Below are 16,972 nucleotides of genomic sequence, written 5' to 3' on the forward strand. Positions count from 1 at the left end.
ACTTATCTCCAATAGGGCCACTGATTTCAGAGGAAAATGATGATATAGAACAGGCCAAATAATGTGTTCTGATGTAGAGAAGGATAATTCCACATAACTGTTCAGATGTAGCAACTGTTTTCAATTGTTATTAAATACTTATTATACTATGTATATGTGATCCAAAACTACATACAAATTTGTATTGCAGACATCACCATTGAAACATTTAAGGAATGTTTGGAGCATAAAACCAAATTACTATAAATTTTTAATGCATTGAGTTGGCAAAGAGTTTTTCTGTAGGATGTTATGGAAAAACCTGAATGAACTTTTTGACTAATCCAGTATTACTTATCTTTGAATAAGACTGAAAGATGGAAAGGTAGAGTTAATAAGTTAGCATCTAATTAGGCCCTACATATTTTTCCTATCTCTGAAATTAATGAGTGAATACAATTTAATTTGTTATCCTATTATCACAAATGTTCACCACAATGCATTTCCTCTTTTGGTTTTTATATTATTTTATCAGATTCTTATTATGTGTTTTTCATTTTCTTTTCCCTTGCATCAGTTTTGTCTCACACACTGTATCTTTGGCTGCCCTCCAGAGTTAAGTCTTTCATTTTGACTTTATAGCTAAATACTTTCTCATAGAGAAATGTTTTACAGTCATGCTTAACTCCTTAACACCAAGTGATAAGCTTCATTAAATTATGAATCCTCTGTATTTAACTCAGAGACACGCATACATTTCAGTTTAATTATCTGAAGTTATTCCTTCTTTCAGTTTTTTTGTATAAAAATTTATTGTCTATTTTCTTCCAATAAAAGTTCTCGGCTCTGAAGATACACTGGTAAACAAGATAAGCAAAGGCCCCTGGTCACCTGGATATATTTTAATGGGAAAAGACAGCAAACAAGTAAATAAAAAAAATGATTAAAGCTATGTCAGAAATAATAGGTGTTATGAGAACATAGAATGGTGACAAATAGGTGGAAATCGTAGATTGAATTAAGGAGGGCTAAGTGGGAGAGGTAACAAGAGAGTTAAGACTAGAATATCTAAAGGAAATAGGAGGTATAATTTTAAAGTTGTATTTCCAGAATAAGCTTGTCATTTGACCTACCCTCTTAATTATATTTAGTTACCTTCTTGTCATCTCAATAAATATTTGGATGTCAACTCAGAGTCAATTTAGCAGACCACCTTAGTAACTTCCTCTTTAAACTTGCTAACCCTTTACCTTTAAAATGTTTTTTGGTGATGTTACCATTTTCGGTTTCAAGTTCAGAATCTTGGAGTTTCCCTGGTGGCTCAGATGGTAAAGAATCTGCCCACAATGTGGGAGACCTGGGTTCAATCCCTAGGTTGGGAAGATGTGGAGACGGGCATGGCAACCCACTCTAGTATTCTTGCCTGGAGAATCCCACAGACAGAGGAGCCTGGCAGGCCACAGTCCATGGTGTTGCAAACAGTCTGACATGACTGAGCAACTAACACACTTTCATAATCTTGAGTTAGCTGACACCCACATCCTTTCTTTTCAGAAAGCATCAATCAATATTCTCTGATCATACTCTCCCATCTCTTTCTTCTTACTTTCCTGCACCCATCATCCTAGACTAATTCCATGACTTTCTTAAAACAAATTTTCTTCTGTAAAGCAAAGGTAATAATTGTATATACTTCTGGAAGAAATAACATGGGCTTTAGAAAGAGGCAAATAAATTTAAAGTGTAGCTCACCACTTATTAGCTATGACCTCAGAAATGTAATAACTTAGTTTTTTTCTTTTGCTTTTTTTGTGGAAACTTACTTACTTTTTAATTTTTTTCTTATTATAGTATAGTTGATTTACAATGTTATGTCAGTTATACATATAAGTATATCCATTATTTTTTAGATTCTTTTCAAGAATAGGTCATAACGAAGTATTGAGTGGCGTTCCCTGCACTATCCAGTAGGTCCTTATTAGTTATCAATTTTGTATACAGTAGTGTGTCTGTGTCAATCCCAGTCCTCCAGTTTATCCCTCCACTTACCCACCCCCCCCAGTAACTATAAGTTTATTGTCTATATCTGTAAGTCCATTTCTGTTTTGTAGATAAGTTCAGATTTTAGCTCTCTTTAAGATTACACATGTGAATGATATCACATGGTGTTTTTCTTTCTCTGTCTGCCTTACTTCAATCAGTATGACAATCTCCAGGTCCATCTATGTTGGTATAAATGGCATTACTTCATTCTTTTTGTGGCTGAGTAATATCCCATTGTATATGTGTACCACATCATTTTTATCCATTCCTCTTTTGTTGAACTTTTAGATTGCATCCATTTCCTGGCTGTTGTAAATAGTGTTGCAATGAACATTGGGGTGCATGTATAGTTTCAAATTATAGTTTTCTCTGGATATATGCCCGGGACAGGGATTGCTGAATCCTATGATAGCTCTATTTTTAGTAATTTTGAGGAATCTCCATACTATTCTCCATAGTGGCTATATAGGTTAATATTCCCACAAACAGTATAGGAGGGTTCCCTTTTCTCCACACCCTCTTTATGTGACAACGTACTTTAATCTCAGTTTCCTTATTTTATAAACAGAGAATTCACAAAGTAGAAATGGTGTACTTGCTTCACAAGAGTTTTGTAAAGGATAGGAAAAGATATCACACCAAAAACCTAATAAGTATTTAGTTAATGTTAAACAAACTTCCTTGTTCCTTTTGATTGTGGAACTGAATGGTTTAAGAAACTACCTTATTGATGATATTTTGACCATCAATTGGTCAAAAATATTTTGACAAATATTTTATCAAAAATATTTTGTCAATACTTTGTTGTTTTCTTTTTTATTTTTTTTCTTGCTCTTACTTTCCTAATGTCACTATCTGATTCACATCCTCATCTCTTCCCAGTTGAATTTTTCTCTAATCTTTGGCTAAGTGAAAAATTCAGAATCCTTCTGTCTTTACCTCTCTTGTCTAGCAAATGGAAATTGTTACATTGGAGCATACAGCTTGGAGATTTGACTAGAATTGATTATAGGAGATTAAAACTATCATTGAGAAGAGCTGTGACAGTTCAAGTATAATTTGATTTCCTCTACCGGAAATAGTCCCTTGGGAATGAAGGCCTAAGTCCAATGCAAGATAGAAGGAGGATTCCAATCTCCATAAGATGGAGAAACTTCTCCATTCAACTGTGACTCCTGGGTGGGTCAAAGCCAGGTCTTATTCACCTCAGTATCACCCGTGCCTAGTTTCTAGCATAGTTCCTAGAACATGGTAAGTGCTTAAAATGTATTTATTTTCAAGTGATGCTAATATAGCCTTGAGTAAGTTTTTAAATAAGGGGAGGATATATTACTAACTATGAAACTTCATCGCATTTCCCATGATTGAGTTTCTAAGGGCGCAGAGATTCACACGGGGAAATCTGTGGCCCCGGCACTGTGTGGTTTGAGTGACTGGTTATTCTGAAAGGACTGCAGCCATTGAGCCAATTGGTAAGAGAGTGCTCGCCTAGTCCTGGAAAACCCGCACCACCCCCTGTGATCAGGAGCCTGGCAGCTCACTCTGCAGATTTGGCCAACAGAGTGACTATAATATCATAAAGCAGGTCATAGTCCTCAAAGATCAAGAGAGAATCTCTTTTTGAAGCTGTCATTCCCTGCGCTGGGAGGTCCAGCAAAGAGGGTCTTTTGCTGTGGTTGCTTTATTTGGTTTTGGTTTTGTTTTGTTTTGTTTTGTTTTTTTAAACCAAGTTCAAGGCCAAAGAAGTGTATCGCCCATAAAGTAACCCCAGAACTTCATGCCAGAGGAATTTCTGACAAAATGAATGGTTTCAAATGCAACAGCTTGCTACCAAGTTCCCAGCTTGCGATCTCCCTGGAATCTGCAGTTTCAGATTAACCCTCTGCTAAAAGCCCCTCATTCTGATGCCTCTGGCATCCAATTGTCTGCTCCAACTCTGGGGACTCTCCAGGCTGGATAAGCTAATTTGGACAACTAGATGTGTGGTCATCCTTAAAGACCATTTTGTTCTATTCCTTCCAAATTCGTATATACATATGTGTATATATATATATATATATATATATATTTTTTTTTTTTTTTAAAGAATGTAAGGAAAAAGTGCAAAGTCTCTTTAAATAAATTCAAAACACAGCAGATGGAACACAGGAAGTTTTACCAAGTAATTGAAGTGATTACATGCAAAGCCCTTTCCCATAATCAAGGAGTTTCAAAGGAGGGTAGAGAGTGATTGACAGTGTTGGCCACCCTTGAAACTACATCCTGATTGGAGGAAACAATTACAAACAGCGAAAAAGGGACCCAGTCTCTACATTCTTTATTTTCAGATCTAATCTGGCAGAAGAGAGCCAATAGTGAAAAATAAACTTTCAAAAGTTTAAAATCTTGTTCTTGGGGAATAAGCAAGCAGGAGTTCCTGATATACCTATGACAGAGTTCCTTTTCCTTTCTTTATTGTTCTTTTAAAATTCATTTACTGAACATCTACTGTGTTCCAGATTGTAAGAAAGATGGAAGGATACAATGCCATGAAAGCTATTCATGGGAATTGTAAACCTAAAAACAGACATAAGCAGTCAGTGTGGCTATTAACTTTTCAAATAAAGTGATTAGGGCAAAGAGACAAGCTGTAAGGATCACTTCCTAACTGTCTGCTGGAATGTACATGTATATACAAATAGTGAAAATAGGTGCAGAGCAACTTCAGTTGAAGCAGGCATGGCATTACTTGACTCCAGGAATTTTAGAGTTCAGGAGAGCACTTGGAAGCCACTAGGCTAGAGGATCATTGATGCATCTGTCTGTTCTTGGTACTCTGAGCCTTCAGAAGGAACAAGGCTCTTTTCTTGATGTCTTTGAAATGCTTCATCCTTTTCCCCTTTCCCCTCTAATTTGTTCTTCCATTAAGTGCTCCCACCTTCAATTCTTGTTTTTTTTTTTTCTTTTCTTCTTCTTTTTTTTTTTTTTATTTTCTAAAAAATGGAAAACCTGACCATCTTCCCTGAAGATTCCTAGATTCACATTTACCTTTTGATTTTCTTCATTTGTCTGTGGTAACTATTAAACACATAGGACTTAATTGTATATGTCTTTTTTATTACTTACTCATGCATGAATTCTGGTAAGTCCCAAGAAGGTCATGAAATGATTATGTATATCTTTTAAAAAACTTATCACAAGTGCCCAGTCTTTGGAGTCAGCTTGCAAATGCTAGAATCCTGGCTCTACCACTTAATTGCCATGGTCCTGTAAGTAAGCTACTTACCATCTCTATGCTTCATTTTCTTCATCTATAAAATGGTGATAATATTAGCATTTAATTTTTATGGCTGGTTTAAGTGTTACAATAATGAATGTGCAGTGTTTAGCATAGTGCCTTGTATGAACTATATACTCAGTACATTTCAATTACTATTATCAGCATTATGATTATTTTCTCAGGAAAATCAATCAAACTAAATGGAATTCTGTTGAATAAAAATTAGAATAGGTCTAATTTCCATATTCCTTCCCAAAGAGAAAAATGGAAACTTTTCAGAATATCACCCATTCACAAAAATGCATTACTGCAGCCAAATGGGAAGGAACTAGAAAATCCTGAATGGAACTAGCTAAGCAGAAAGTATGTTAGGCTAAACAGCAAGACTGGTGATGTAGAGGAATAAGCCATTAATACAAAGAGCACTGGCTTTGAAACCCCTGATCACCCACGGTCACACTGGATGAGCAGGAAGTGATGTGGCTCAGCTGCCTTCCTCACCACAGCTTTGTCCATGTTGCAAGCATTTTCTTATCATAGACTGAATATCAACAGTATTTAATCCAACTCTCAGGTATTCCATTCCATTTTACAATTAATCATTCTCTGAGGTCCTTGGTGGGCTTTTTTAAGTAATTATAGGTGGCGGAGTTTAATTGGTCTAGAACCAAATGTGGAACTTGGATGTTTTTAGAGAATCAGATAACCAACTACTCTCAGTGAAGGAACTGGACCACCAGTTCTGCTGAGTGCTTTTTAGTTGTAAGAAAGTTGTGAACCATTTGTGCTGAGCAAAATTTTACATATACCAAACAAAAAGTAATATGACAGTTACAAAATGAAATATTTCACAAATAGCATATACAATGAAGCACCTTAAAAGGATATATTGTTTTAATGATGTTTAAGTAATTATTTAATCTTATATATTTTTCTAATTTGGTTGACATTCTCTCAGAAATCTTGTTAGCTAAATACCTTATCCATGGGTCCAACACCATCTTATGTGTGAAAAAAGCTACTTTATAAATAACTGAAATTTTAAGTATGTCATCCTATATGTGGCATACATATAGGGTTAAAGAGAAAATTTTAAAGGAAATAAGCTATAAATTGCATCAATCAGTCGTCAGTTCAGAAACTCAGTTCTGTCCTACTCTTTGCAACCCCATGAACTGCAGCACTCCAGGCCTCCCTGTCCATCACCATCTTCCGGAACCTGCTCAAACTCATGTCTATCAAGTCGATGATGCCATCCAACCATCTCATCCTGTGGGTCTCCTTCTCTTCCTGCCTTCAATCTTTCCCAGCACCAGAGTGTTTTCCAATGAGTCAGTTCTTCACATCAGGTGGCCAAAGTATTGGAGTTTCAGCTTCTGCATAAGTCCTTCCAATGAATATGCAAGACTGATTTCCTTTAGGACTGGCTGCTTTGATCTCCTTGCAGTCCAAGCAGCTCTCAAGAGTCTTTTCCAACACCACAGTTCAAAAGCATCAATTCTTCAGCACTCAGCTTTCTTTATGATCCAACTCTCACATCCATACATGACTACTGGAAAAACCATAGCTTTTTGTTGGCAAAGTAATGTCTCTACTTTTTAATACACTGTCTAGGTTGGTGATAACTTTTCTTCCAAGGAGCAAGCATCTTTTAATTTCATGGTTGCAGTCACAATCTGCAGTGATTTTGGAGCCCAATAAAATAAACTCTGTCACAGTTTCCACTGTTTCCCCATCTATTTGCCGTGAAGTGATGGGACCAGATGCCATGATCTTAATTCTTTGAATGTTGAATTTAATTCACTGAATACATGTGTGCTCTTAAAAGTAAGTAATTTCCCCAGACTCAGTATATAATGGACATTATTGGGGGCAGAATAGAAGAGATAGTATTTTTAATTAATATTTTTAATAATTTCAGTTATTCTCCCTATTTTTAGATGCCAAAGAATCAGGGCAGAATTCAACCACTCATCTAACATATTGTTGAATACTGTCTATGGCTCTAATGGTTATACTCCTCTGGTATGCAGAAAATTATTTATGTTTTATTATATATACCTATGGTATGTGCATGCTCAGTCATATCAGTCGTGTCTGACTCTGTGACCCCGTGAACTCTAGACTGCCAGGCTCTTCTGTCCATGGAATTTTCCAGGCAAAAGTGAGTGGGTTGCCATTTCCCACTCGAGGGTATCTTGCCAACCCAGTGATTGAACCAACATCTCTTGTGTCTCTTGCATTGCAGGTCTCCTGCATTGCAGGCAAATTCTTTACCAACTGAATCACCATGTATATGTATATATTACATGTATCGGAGAAGGCAATGGCACCCTACTCCAGTACTCTTGCCTGGAAAATCCCTTGGACGGAGAAGCCTGGTAGGCTGCAGTCCATGGAGTCGCTAAGAGTCGGACACGACTGAGCGACTTCACTTTTCACTTAACTCATATAACTATTAGTGTCTATAAATCTGGATAATATCTATTCACAGAGAATGGATGAATAGAAAAACCTAACTGTGAAAAAAAGTTTTAACAAGGAGAAGAGGAACAGAACAGTATATTTGTTTTTGCCAAGTTCTTAGCTGTTGATGGCAAAAGTTTCCTTTCATCTGAATTTGAACAACAGGAATTGGTTTTCAAGAGAAATATTTTAATCATTTATGATAAAACTGGTTTCTCTTCAGTCCTTAAATCATTCTTGAATTGGTAGTATAATAGAGAGAGGTCTGGATCATAACACTTGCCACTTACATGTAGTTTATTAAAGATTATTTTTTAATAGTTGTAACATCCCAAAACAGAAACTTTTGAAAAAGATTCTTCAGCTCCAGTTTGACATTTTACTTGCTTTTTTTTTTTTCCATTACATCAAATTACTTCCCAAGCAGCAAGGCAAATGTCATTTTGTCCATTTAACAGATTCGAAAACTGTAGTATAAAGAGGTCAAGGAACTTGAAAAATCCCATTACATCAAATTGAGATGTAAAGTCAAATCTCTTCATTTCTACTCCTGTTGTCCAGCCACTTCATGTTTCCTTCTCACATCAAATTGTGCCTAATATTCTATAAACAAATGATAGTTAACCACTGGGTTTAGATAGTTAGGATGATGTTTTCCTCCCACCCAGCATGTCCCTTCTCATTCACCCATCCACTGTGTAATTTTGCTATCAATGTTCAGCATCTGTGACTCTTCATCTGAGAGTGACTGCAAGGACTTAGAAATTATTATCTCAGGCCTGGTGCACTGGGAAGACCCAGAGGGATTGGGTGGAGAGGGAGGTGGGAGGGGGGATCGGGATGGGGAATACATGTAAATCCATGGCTGATTCATGTCAATGTATGACAAAAACCACTACAATATTGTAAAGTAATTAGCCTCCAACTAATAAAAATAAATGAAAGAAAAATAAATGGTAAGCAATCCTGAAAGTTTCCAAAGTGCCCTGCCTGAAGGAATAACACTGAGGCAAGTCTTAAACTTCTGAGTTCCTCTACAGCATCATGATGAAGCTACCCACTGGAGGATTTGCCTGAGATGTTCCTTGGTTTGACTTATACCCCTTCCCTGTTTTGCCTCTCCCCTCCTTTCCCACATTACCTGGGGTAACTCCTTCATAAATCACTCATACCTGTATCCTTGTTTCAGAGTCGGTCTCTGTGGAACTTAATCTAAAAGAGATGGTATTTATTTATTCAGTATTAATATTATTATTAATCTCATCTTTTTTTTTTTTTTTTTTGCTTTCTGTACAGTCCAATGACTACAATACTGTTATGTCACATCCCTACCTCTTCCTGAGATCTAGATTTGAGCTGGTAATTACTGAGCACCATCTATATGAATATTTTGAAAGTCCTTCTAATATCCAAAAGAGACTTCATTATCTTCTCCATACACCCTCACTGCCTTTCCATCTTATCTCTGATAGTGGGAATTATTTTAAGGAAGAAACAGCAATTATTTTAATTTTTTCTGCTTTGTTTAAACTTTTTGTATTAAATAAGCCCCTGCTATCTACCTGTTCGCTCATATTTTTCAAGTAACGTTTATTACTCTTTTTTTCTACTTATTTACATTCTTATCACTTTTTTCCTTGTACTACTCAATAATGTTCTAAATTTCTCCAGTGTTTCCATTATCTATCTCAAATTTATTCTGCACCAGAATGATCTCAAAATATGATCATGACATTTATTTGCCTGAGAAACTGATGTGAATGTTGTTATTTTAGCTTTAACAGACCACAAGTTATGGTCAGCTTTCAATGAGTATGGCTTCAATGTCAGCTTCTTTTTCAAAGCCTTTTCAGTGCTATTCTTATCAACTCCATGTATGTATCACCAGTGACCAGCCTGCAATCTTGGTGGTGGTCTGTCTCTTAATTCGGTTCTCAAAGTATAGCTGGCTGTTAGATTCACATGTACACTTGGTGGTGAACCCAGTCCAGTTCCAGTCAAAATCTCCAGTTTCATCTCATGGAAAATTTCTCCACTCAAGGAAATGTCAAAGCTCACCAGAACTATTGGCAAGCTTTATAAATGTCCTGTGCACTTAACCCAAAAAGCCCATGGAGGACCCACTCTACTTGGAACATACTTTTCCCACTTTATCTAACTCATGATCATTCATCTTTCCATCTTATAATCCAGCACCTTTACTGAATTATCTTCTCTGTCTTCACCAGACAAAAAGTAGTTCCTTCCTCTTGATTTGTACATAAACTGAATAAAATATTTATCACATGACTTCTCTCTCACCTTTGGCTCTTAGCTCCTTGAAAGCAAGGCCTTTATTGACATCATGTATTTTTAGTCTGAAGCACATACTAGAGGAACAAAATATGAATGTTGAAAGAACAAATGCTAAATATTTTGTGAATATAGAAGAGTGTATGTTTTAAAGTTTCCTACTAATTCTGAGGCATAGGTCAGTAGAACTGCTAAATTACTTTCTTGAATTCAGAAATTTGTTTAACTCACGTGCCAATTCCAGCAAGCCCAACAACCAGTGTCCCAGTTATTCATGGTTTGTCCACAGTCTGCTTGGAGACAATATTTTGGGTTTAATTTCATTGTTTGCACATGGGGATAATTATATATATCTTACAAATAATAGGTGAAGCAAACAACAAAAATAAAATTTCAGACATTAATCAGATGTTTAGTGTTGGCACTGAAGAGTAACAGCAAGAGAAGAAGTGACCACTGAAAAAGTGCCCATTGGAAAGCCATTCCCAAGATTTGCCAATTATATTTGAACAAACCCCTTCTTTTCTGAGGAAGCTTTAATTCCACATTATAGTAAACAGTGCTCATCCTCTAAAATGCTAATGGAAATGTTATATGGTACTCCTTCAAAAGACAAAAAGTTAACACCTCTTAAGCCTCCAGAATCTCAGTTCAGTTCAGTTCAGTTCAGTCACTCAGTCATGTCCGACTCTTTGCAACCCCATTCACTGCAGCACGGCAGTCCTCCCTGTCCATCACTAACTCCCGGAGTCCACGTGTCAGGAATCCTCTGCCCTTATTAATTCCTGAATATTCAGGAATTAAGAGGAGATGCACGCCTTTCCCGGGGCAGAGGAATCCAGGTACTTCCTTTGTTAGTTTCTCATTATAGTGATAAGTACCCTCTTCTCTCTTTAATAGGGATTGCCTTGTGTTTTGTAAATCTGGAATTTTAATCTTTATCTTTGCTGAGAATAACTACCTTATAAGACAGTATATATGCCCACACTATGTTGATTAAAACACCTTTGCTCCATCAGAGCTTGGGTCCCCGTGTCTTTCTTTTTTTCTCTCTCTATCTCTCTATTTCTGGCTGATTCCATGGAGCGTGAAAGCCGGCTGCATATCCCAGGAAATATTAGCCTCTTTTCTTCTTTCACTCTCTTGTCATTGACTCCAGACCACCAGGTTCCGGTCTATTAAAGGACCAACATCCACTCAAACTCATGTCCCTTGAATCAGATGTGCCATCCAACCATCTCATCCTCTGGCATCCCCTTCTCCTACTGCCTTCAATCTTTCGCAGCATCAGGGTCTTTTCAAATGAGTCAGCTCTTCTCATCAGGTGGCCAAAGTATTGGAGTTTCAGCTTCAACATCAGTCCTTCCAATGAATATTCAGGACTGATTTCCTTTTGGATGGACTGGTTGGATCTCCTTGCATTCCAAGGGACTCTCAAGAGTCTTCTCCAACACCACAGTTCAAAAGCATCAATTCTTTCTGTGCTCAGGTTTCTTTATAGTCCAGCTCTCACATCCATACATGACTACTGGTAAAACCACAGACTTGACTAGATGAACCTTTGTTGGCAAAGTAATGTCTGCTTTTTGATATGCTGTCTAGTCTGGTCCTACCTTTTCTTCCAAGGAGTAAGCGTCTTTTAATTTCATGGCTACAATCACCATCTGCAGTGATTTTGGAGCCCCCTCAAAATAAATTCTGCCACTGTTTCCACTGTTTCCCCATCTATTTGCATGAAGTGATGGGACCAGATGCCATGATCTTAGTTTTCCGAATGTTGAGCTTTAAGCCAACTTTTTCACTCTCCTCTTTCACTTTCATCAAGAGGCTCTTTAGTTCTTCTTCACTTTCTGCCTTTAGGGTGGTGTCATCTGCATATCTGAGGTTACTGACATTTCTCCTGGCAATCTTGATTCCAGCTTGTTTTTCATCTAGCCCAGCGTTTCTCATGATGTACTCCGCATATAAGCTAAATAAGCAGGGTGACAATATACAGCCTTGACATACTCCTTTTCCTGTTTGGAACCAGTCTATTGTTCATAACCAGTTCTAACTGTTGCTTCTTGACCTGTAGACAGATTTCTCAGGAGGTAGATCAGGTGGTCTGGTATTCCCATCTCTTTTCAGGATTTTCCACAGTTTATTGTGATCCACACAGCCAAAGGCTTTGGCATAGTCAGTAAAACAGATTCTTTAAAAAATTCTCTTGCCTTTCTGATGATCTAATGGATGTTGGCAATTTGATCTCTGGCTCCTCTGCCTTTCCTAAATCCAGCTTGAACATCTGGAAGTTCACGGTTCACATATTGTTGAAGCCTGGCTTGGAGAATTTTGAGCATTGCTTTACTAGTGTGTGAGATGAGCGCAATTGTGTGGTAGTTTGAGCATTCTTTGGGATTGCCTTTCTTTGAGATTGGAATGAAAACTGACCTTTTCCAGTCCTGTGGCCACTGCTGAGTTTTCCCAGTTTTCTGGCATATTGAGTGCAGCACTTTCACAGCATCATCTTTTAGGATTTGAAATAGCTCAACTGGAATCCCATCACCTCCACTAGCTTTGTTCATAGTGATGTTTCCTAAGGTCCACTTGACTTCACATTCCAGGATGTCTGGTTCTAGGTGAGTTATCACACCATTGTGATTATCTGGGTCATGAAGATCTTTTTTGTATAGTTCTTCTGTGTATTCTTGCCACCTGCTTGTGTTGGGTCCATACAATTTCTGTTCTATATTGTGCCCATCCTTAGATGAAATGTTCCCTTGGTATCTCTAATTTTCTTGAAGAGATCTCTAGTCTTTCCCATTCTATTGTTTTCCCCTATTTCTTTGCACTGATCACTGAGGGAAGGCTTTCTTATATCTCCTTGCTATTCTTTGGAACTCTGCATTCAAATGGAAATATCTTTCCTTTTCTCCTTTGCTTTTCACTTCTCTTCTCTTCACAGCTATTTGTAAGACCTCCTCAGACAGCCATTTTGCTCTTTTGCATTTCTTTTTCTTGGGGATACTCTTGATCCCTGTCTCCGGTACAAAGTCACAAACCTCCATCCATAGTTCTTCAGGCACTCTGTCTATCAGATTTAGTCCCTTAAATCTATTTCTCACTTCCACTGTATAATTGTAAGGGATTTGCTTTAAGTCATACCTGAATGGTCTAGTGGTTTTCCCTACTTTCTTCAGTTTAAGTCTGAATTTGGCAATAAGGAGTTCATGATCTGAGCCACAGTCAGTTCCCAATCTTGTTTTTGCTGACTGTATAGAGCTTCTCCATCTTTGGCTGCAAAGAATATAATCAATCTGATTTCAGTGTTGACCATCTGGTGATGTCCACGTGTAGGGTCTTCTCTTGTGTTGTTGAAGGAGAGTATTTGCTATGACCAGTGCATTCTCTTGGCAAAACTCTATTAGCCTTTGCCCTGCTTCATTTTGTTCTCCAAGGCCAAATTTGCGTGTTACTCTAGGTGTTTCTTGACTTCCTACTTTTGCATTCCAGTCCCCTATAATGAAAAGGACATCATTTTGGGTTGTTAGTTCTAAAAGGTCTTGTAGGTCTTCATAGAACCATTCACCTTCAGCTTCTTCAGCATTACTGGTCAGGGCATAGACTTGGATTACCATGATATTGAATGGTTTGCCTAGGAAACGAACCGAGATCATTCTGTTGTTTTTGAGATTGCATTCAAGTAATGCATTTCAGACTCTTTTGTTGACTATGATGGCTACTCCATTTCTTCGAAGGGATTCTTGCCCACAGTAGTAGATATAATGGTCATCTGAGTTAAATTCACCCATTCCAGTCCATTTTATTTTGCTGATTCCTAAAATGTCGACATTTACTCTTGCCATCTGCTGTTTGACCACTTCCAGTTTGCCTTGATTCATGGACCTAACATTCCAGGTTCCTATGCAATATTGCTCTTACAGCATCGGACCTTACATCCATCACCAGTCACATGCACAACTAGGTATTATTTTTGCTTTGGCTCCATCCCTTCATTCTTTCTGGAGTTATTTCTCCACTCTTCTCCAGTAGCATTTTGGGCACCTACCCACCTGGAGAGTTCATCTTTCAGTGTCCTATCACTTTGCCTTCTCATACTGTTCATGGGGTTCTCGAGGCAGGAATACTGAAGTGGTTTGCCATCCCTTCTGCGGTGGACCACATTCTGTCAGACCTCTCCACCATGACCTGTCTGTCTTGGGGAGCCCCACATGGCATGGCTCATAGTTTCATTGAGTTAGACAAGGCTGCTGTCCATGTGATTAGATTGGTTAGCTTTCTATGATTGTGGTTTTTAGTCTGTCTGCCCTCTGATGCAGAAGGATAAGAGGATTATGAAACCTTCCTGATGGGAGAGACTGACTGAGGGGGAAACTGGATCTTGTTCTTTCTGCCATGCTCAGTAAATCTCTAGTCCAATTTTCTAATGATGGGTGGAGCTTTGTTCCTTCACTGCTCATTACCTGGGCCAAACTTGGTGGAGGTAATGAAGATAATGGGGACCTCCTTCAAACGATCCCATGCATACACTGCTACACTCACTGCCGCCAACCCTGCAGCGGGCCACCACCGACCCACACCTCCGCTGGAGAGTCCTCAGCACTCACAGGCAAGTCTGGGTCAGTCTCTTGGGGGATCACTGCTCCTTTCTCCTGGGTCCTGGTGCACAAGGTTCTGTTGTACCCTCCAAGAGTCTATTTCCCACTCCTGTGTAAGTTCTGGCAGCTCTGTGGTGGGGTTAATGGTGACCTCCTCCAGGAGGGCTTATGCCATTCCCAAGTCTGCTGCACCCAGAGCCCCTGGCCCTGAGGCAGGCCATTGCTGGCCCATACCTCCACAGGAGACACTCACAGACAGTTCTGTCTCAGTCTCTGTGGGGTCCTTAGGTCCTGGTGCACACAGGAATCTTCAGGGGCTATCAATTACTTCAGATTAAATCATTCAAGATATGCCATTAGATGACCACCAGGGTTACTGTAGATTTGTCTGTTTCTAGATTTATTATAAGTAATTTTACATTAAATATCTCATTTCTAAAATGTCTTTTCTTTAAGAAACAGGTTAAACATTGTGGATTATTTCTTCTGAAATGTGATTTATGTCTAACAGAATGATATCATTGCTTCCAAATATTCTTTGGCTTCATATAATTATTTGATCCCATAAAAGATAGAGATTGAATATTGAAAAGCTCATGGAATTCTCCAGGCCAGAATACTGGAGTGGGTAGCCTTTCCTTTCTCCACGGGATCTTCCCAACCCAGAGACTGAACCCAGGTCTCCTGCATTGCTGGTGGATTCTTTACCAGCTGACCCACAAGGGAAGCCCCAACAAAGGTCCGTCTAGTCAAAGCTATGGTTTTGCCAGTAGTCATATATGGATGTGAGAGTTGGACTATGAAGAAAGCTGAGCACTGAAGAATTGATGCTTTTGAACTGTGGTATTGGAGAACACTCTTCAGATCCCTTGGATTGCAAGGAGATCCAACCAGTCCTTCCTAAAGGAAATCAGTCCTGAATATACATTGGTAGGAATGATTCTAAAGCTGAAACTCCATTAGTTTGGCCATCTGGTGTGAAGAACTGACTCATTTGAAAAGACCCTGATGCTGGGAAAGATTGAGGGCAGGAGGAGAAGGGGACAACAGAGGATGAGATGGTTGGATGGCATCACTGACTCGATTGACATGAGTTTGAGTGGACTCCGGGAGTTGGTGATGAACAGGGAGGCCTGGCATGCTGCAGTCCATGGGGTTGCAAAGAGTCAGACAGGACTGAGCGACTGAACTGAACTGAAGATAGTGATAAATATACAAATTTGTACATGTTGATTGCAAGTACAAATATATACTTTATTAATTCAAAGTGCATAAGAACATTTAAAATTTCCAGATTTAAATCCTGGTATTTAGTCATGTCTATAAGATTCTTTCTATAATACCTTCTTCTGATTTAAAAGAATTTTAAAATGTATATATTTACAAATACTTAGATACTGTAGTAAAATTCCCCAATTGATCTTTATCTCCCTAATAATACTTTAAGGAATTGTATTTCATTGTTACAAAGAATGCAAATATTTTCAGGTGAATTCTATAACACACGTTGTCCAGTGATGTTCTTGAGCTGGTATAAATAAGAACTTTAAATTACTCCTGATGGAAATGTACATGTGGTTAGAAAATATCAAGGCTCAATAGGAAATATATTTACCTTAAAATGTAGTGTGTATATTTCTTTGTTTGGGAAAATAAGTAGTAGTTATTTTCTTCATTGTGTTATAACCCTTTGTTGAAAAGGTTCCTAATAGATTTTAACTAGTGAGATAATGGCTAAAAAGAATATTTGTATAGAATTTTAAATCCATTTACCAGTGTTGGTTAGAAAATCTCCGCCTCTATTGCCAATATGTGAAATCAAAATGTAAATAAAGATCAAAGGCTTTGCACAGCTGGCGATGGTGCCACTCAATTCACACCAGGCCTCACTGAGCAGTTAACAAAGTCATGTTTAATAGTTATGCTGAGTGTCAGCGTCACCCCCAAAGCAGTGTGTAGTTGGAGATCAGGGAAGGTAAATGGAGAGGGGGTTGTAAGAGAAACTGAAAATATTGGCAAAATCCCCAGGAAAAACTTGTTCTACAGAGAAGAAAAGTGATTAAGGCTTTAAATTTCATCTTTAATAAGCCGATTAATTTTATACATACTTTTCCTAAACTGCTTCATGAACTAGTAAATATTTTTATTTTCAAACAAAACCACAGGAGACTATCAAGTAGCCTTAAATAAGACTTGACACTGTACATCACCAGTTCCTCTCTTTAATTCGGGCATGCAAATTCCAAGTCACTTGCTAGAGATCAAGAGTGAATTATGTCTTGCTTGTATAAGTTTGCTCTATGCACAGAATCTTCATTCATGGATTCATTTCAAA

Source organism: Odocoileus virginianus, chromosome 1, assembly GCF_023699985.2.
Source record: "Odocoileus virginianus isolate 20LAN1187 ecotype Illinois chromosome 1, Ovbor_1.2, whole genome shotgun sequence".
NCBI lineage: Eukaryota > Metazoa > Chordata > Mammalia > Artiodactyla > Cervidae > Odocoileus > Odocoileus virginianus.